Raw genomic sequence first — 5,415 nt, 5'->3', positions numbered from 1 at the left:
ACCAATTTTAAATAAAAACAAAACAAAACAAAAAAGCCACCCCCCCCCTCCAGCCCCCCGACAAAAAAACATGTACATAAGCAATCACTGCCTTTGCTCCCCAGAAAAAAAGTAGTAGTAGTGAACTCAAAGACAAATGAATGGTGGACGCCAACGAGACAGTCGTTAAAACTACTTAGAAGCCATTTGCTTGTGCTTTTGCCCTTTAATGTGACGGACAAATTCGTGCACATACGACGTTATTTTTAGGCATCTTTAAGCATAAATAAATAAACAAATGAATAAAAGATGCATTAGAACGAATTAGTTAATCAAATATGATCCCCATATTAACGTCACATGAAGCACTAAATACATCCAATTGTACAGGAACGTTTTTTTACAATTGTTGTAATTCTCCTTTGCGTGCCTGTTGTTCGTTACTTTCGTTTTCAATTAAATCTGACTGGAAGCATGACGCATTCAAGTGTGCAACGAAAAAAAGAAAAATGCAAACAAAAACAGTAAACGCGCACCTCTGTCACCCATCGAACGATGATGATGATGATGAGGCTGATGATGATGATGATGATTGTCATAACATTACATTTAATAATTCTTCTTTTAATATGGATCGTCTCATTGGCTGGATGAATGTTTAAACGGATAAAATCATGACACTTTTTTCGCGTGTATTATTAATTATTCTGTGTAAAGGCCATCGCGATGAATTCTTCCACGTACGTGTGTGTGCGTGTGTGTGCGTGCGCGTTTATGCGTAAGCGTGCGTGTGCAAGAGTGCGCGCGTGTGCCCTCAGCGAATGCAAACGCTATACATAAATCAGAGATGCAACGCAACGGTGGGCCATGTTCATTCACAAACAAGGAGGCTCCGTCGTCATCATCATTAGCTTATTCAGCCTCGCTTTAATTCTGCTTTTGCTCAATTTGCCGCGAGATTTCCGTCTGCTTTATCGCCGATGGAACACGAATGCGGCAAAAAAAAAACGTTTTAATAGCAGAAACAATATCGTGGCCTACACCACAAAATGCGCATGAATATAAAGAGGTCTCAATTTCTTAAGACAATTTATCTTTCTGCAGTTTTCTGAACTGTATCCTGAGAATTGTTACAGTAATACAGTAAAGTAATATACCACACACACACACACACACACACACACACACACACACACACACACACACACGTATTAAAGTATCATTTAACATTGTTAAATGATTCTTTAATATTATAGTTGCATTATCCGGGATTGGGACTGTCGTGGATCACAGCCACAACACTAAAAATGTTCTAATGAAAACAATGAGCATTGTCATGTTGGCAAAGATTTTCATAACACTGCAAAAATGTTTATTCGTGTATCTGGGTTTGATTCAAAGAAGCCAATTTCCCCTTTTTTCTGATGACTTTTAACATTTAACATGTCCTGCTTTAGATCTTCTAATAGACATCCATGCAAGTATTTGCCGTTATTTATTTTCTTTCTGTTTGTGACACGCATATATAGCTGGTGCGTGAAAGCGCGCCAAGGCCACCCACGGCGACGTGAATGACATACATAATTGATCCTACCAGTCCACGCGTTTTTTTTAAAGCTCAATATTTTATTCTTCACGCTAGTTTGAACGCCTACGTGGAGTCGCTCCTCATCCCCAGGAAGTGCAAAATAGACAAAGACTTGAAGAAACATTTCCCCTCGTGGCGTTTAATTATTCAGACGCGCAGAATTCAATGTGTGTGTGTGTGTGTGTGTGTGTGTGTGTGTGTGTGTGTGCGCGCGCGCGCGTGTATGTCTGTGTGTGTGTGTGTATGTGTTTCAACAAAATACGTGCTCCGAACTCGGCATGATGAATGAACCGCAATCTTTTCAAGCTCTTGCAATAAATGATGAAACGCTTTTCTACAAACGATAGATATTATTAAATAAAAGGAGGGGCACAGAAAAAAAATTGGAGCTCGGTCCACTTCGAAAATGTAAGGCAACTAATTGCATCAAATCATCAAGTAGTCACACGAAAAAATACTCCATGCTGAGATCAAGTTTTAAAATGTGTTGAATGCTAATTTGAAAGTATATTCTACTTGAGTTTATTATTTTACTGGTCAATCTTTGCGTCCTTGAAGTTACTTAAATAATCGAGTTTTTAAGACACTTTTAAGAACAGGCCGCTACTGACTTAAAAATATATATCTACACAACTCATTTTAAATTGGATTTACTTTCAATTTACGTTTGGCAAAATTTTTCATGTACAGAAACGAGTTACTAATAAAAGCAAGACATAGTCCATTTTGTCGCGGTTTTAATTAATCTATCCATCCATTCATCCATCCATTTTCTAATCGGATTATCCTCACAAGGTTCGCGGGCGTGCTGGAGCCTGTATCCCAGCTGTCTTCGGGCTGTGAGGTTGACTTGCAAACTCATGGTTTTAAATTGTTAGAAATTGATAGAATTCCCCTGAATTGTTAGACCTAAAGAAATCACTACCCTTGCACACTGGAAAAACAAATCAAAGTTATAAAATGGTTCCCATAAAGAGTTGCACGACAGAAAAACATACAAATCCCATCATGCAACGGGCATTGTGGCCCCTCCCACTTCATGGATGAGCGAATACTATAAATCTCCTATTTAGAGTTTGGCTGTACTTCTCATAAGATAAGATAAGATAAGAAAACCTTTATTAGTCTCGCAATGGAGAAATTCCCAATTCACAGCAGCAAAGTTATGAATGGAAGAAGTAGAACAACAAAATATAGGAGCTGCTGGAAAGGCAGCCACTCACGCGGCGCCATCTTGAAGTCAAAATAACAAAAATAACACAACACAACACATGACTCCCTGAAATTAGTTACATCGTGCTTTTTAAGAAGTCTATGCCCGATTTGTAGTGTTTTGAAGAAAGGAAAAATAATTGTAAATTAGATTTGTTTGTTCAACACACCAAAATAATCTCTTCATTGTTGACATTACAATTTAGTATTATGTAACCATTACAAATGCCGAAGATGACTTTTTTCAGTGTGGAAACAGAGTTAAGTAACGTAGGCTATTTTTTTTTCTGTTTATGTGCATTTATAATAAAAGCAAGCACACGTGAGCAGAGTAAAAATAATTTGTTAGGCAGCATCGCACTACAGACGCGGCAAGTAAAAGACGGCAAAAAAATGTTTTGTGAAGTCGATTTTGCCAGCGCGTTTAAATTCGTGAAATGTTTACTAATTTGCATTAGCTGAAGGCCAACGGTGAGCAACTTGATGTTCACAGGTTTTGACTGGCACTCAGAGGAGGAACAACTCTTATCCCTCCCGCCCCCCACTCGTACTCTTTAGCAAAGTTTCATGAAGGCTGTTCACACAACGACGAAACCGCCTCGGTGGCGGTTATAGTAAATGACGCAGAGAGTGTTTAGCGACAATAGCTGTCAGTGTAGGAGCATGGACACTATTTGAATGCGGTTCTGATCTACTCCATCATTCTGACCATTTCATTTGATGACTTTTAGGCTCTGCAGACTAAAATTCATTGCCAGTGGAAATAATACTTTTAAGGACAGAGGAAAACAACTTCCCAACAGTGGAACACACACAATTTAGAACAAAAGATACAAACTTTAGAAAAGTGTTGGAAACTAGAGCAGGGCGAAAGGGAACTTTAAAACTCGGGGGGCGCGGGGGTGGGGCAGAGAGTAAAAAAATGAACTTCAGAACAGTGCGCAACCACAATGGACAATTTAAGGGAAAAAAATGAAGATCAAGGTGAAACACTTCAGAACAAGGTGGGATATAACGTTGAATTCGGGGTGGGGGGGCGCTTCGGTGGTAAAATAAACAAGGTAATACGTCAGACTTGAGTAAATTCAATTCAAATAAATGTAAATTATTACATGGCAATTTGCATCATTGTGATTAATTAACTAATATAAGAAATGCACATCATTTTGGTGAAAACTTCAAGGAAAAATAGCGTTGTGTAGTTTTGCCTTCATCGCTATACAGTACCAGTACCATCATCATCATCGTCATCATCATCGTCATCACCATCTTTCACGTGTATTTGTGTGGTGTGGAGGGTGTGGAATCTCGAATTCAAAATGTCATTTCCATTTCCTGCGCTTTCAGAATAAGAGCACAGGCTTCCTGTACAGTGATACCTGTCCATCAAATATGAGATTACTGTACTGAGTAGTGGGAGGAGGAGTTGTTGAGCTGGCCAATTAGCAGGCGATTTTTTTAACAGTGGATTTCAACTTGTTGATGACATAATGAAAGAATTTACTTCTAATAGCTGACTAATATTATTATTATTATTATTATTATTATTATTATTATGCATAATCACTTTGCGTTTTGCGTGACCAGCTGAATGTAATAAATGTTCAAATAGAAGTTATGTGCAGTGATATATATGCTTGAGACAGAAAACGTTTGAAAATTTGGGGAAAAAATATTTGTTAAAATTACGAGGAAAAAATAATTTCCCATCATTGGGGAGGGCAAAGAACAACGGGTCGAAAGGAAACAATTTAAAAGAGTGGGGAAAGTCATGAAAATAAAGACCTACTGAAGAGTGGAAAACACGAACAACAGTGAGTGAGAGTGAGCACGTATACAGGAGTGTTTAAAAAGTCTTTAACAGTGCAAACAACTCTGGAAAAATGAGGGAAAAAAACTCCGAAAGCAACGAGGAAAACAGAAGAATGAGCAGTGCAAAAAACTGACAAGTGAAATAGTAATTAGGACAGTGAAAACAAGAGCGTGCGGAAAAGTTTAGAAAAGTTACAAAAAGAAAGGAAAAACTGGGGGAAAGAACTTGACAAAAATGGGGAAATCAAATACAGAAAATTATTACCACTAATTTCAAAACAGTGAGAAGAAGACCGTAAAATTGGCGGACCAATCGAAAAATATAGCTACAAGTACTACTCTATACCGGCTATAAATAATGTAAATTACGTGCAGAAATGTATGTGCAGAATGTGTTTTTGTGACACGGAAAAAAAAGAGAGAAAGAAATGAGATCCGGCCCACTCGCGTACTTTAATGGATGGCATTAGAAGCGACGCCCCCTCCATATCTCCCTCCCCTCCATCCTTCCTCCCTCTTTGTGTCTCTCCTCCCTCCCTCCTTCCTTCAGTCACTCAGGGAGTGAGTGGCGCGCATGCAGGCACTCACTGAAAGTGACTCTGATTACAAAACGTATCCAAAGCGTTTCCACGCTCCGCTTCGCCTCCTCGCTCACTCTCACGGACCGTGCCGAGCTCCGTTGCGCAACTCTGAACTCTTCCGAAAAACAAAAAAAAAACAAAAACAAAAACCGTCTAGAAGAAAGTCGTTTGGTTCTGGTTCGAGAAGAAGAAAAGACGCGCATCCTCACCTGCACTTGCAACTTTTTGGATCCCCGGTCCCGC

At 39.0% G+C, this 5,415-nt stretch overlaps 1 protein-coding gene across 3 annotated transcripts in view; it reads left to right on the top strand.

Moving 5' to 3' along the window:
* The first annotated feature begins 5,019 nt into the window (after window positions 1-5,019).
* satb2 (SATB homeobox 2) overlaps window positions 5,020-5,415 on the top strand; it is a 54,256-nt gene continuing 53,860 nt past the window's right edge. Inside the window, exon 1 of one of the 3 annotated variants that reach the window (XM_019867724.1) lies at window positions 5,020-5,415. This exon is cut by the window's right edge and continues 133 nt beyond it. The gene's annotated coding sequence lies outside the window, so the exon portion shown is untranslated. The other 2 variants (XM_019867723.1, XM_019867725.1) reach the window with 2 other exon arrangements.

The sequence above is a fragment of the Hippocampus comes genome, unplaced genomic scaffold, assembly GCF_001891065.2.
Source record: "Hippocampus comes isolate QL1 unplaced genomic scaffold, H_comes_QL1_v1.1 scaffold27, whole genome shotgun sequence".
Lineage (NCBI taxonomy): Eukaryota > Metazoa > Chordata > Actinopteri > Syngnathiformes > Syngnathidae > Hippocampus > Hippocampus comes.
This window is presented reverse-complemented; position numbering and strand designations above follow the sequence as displayed.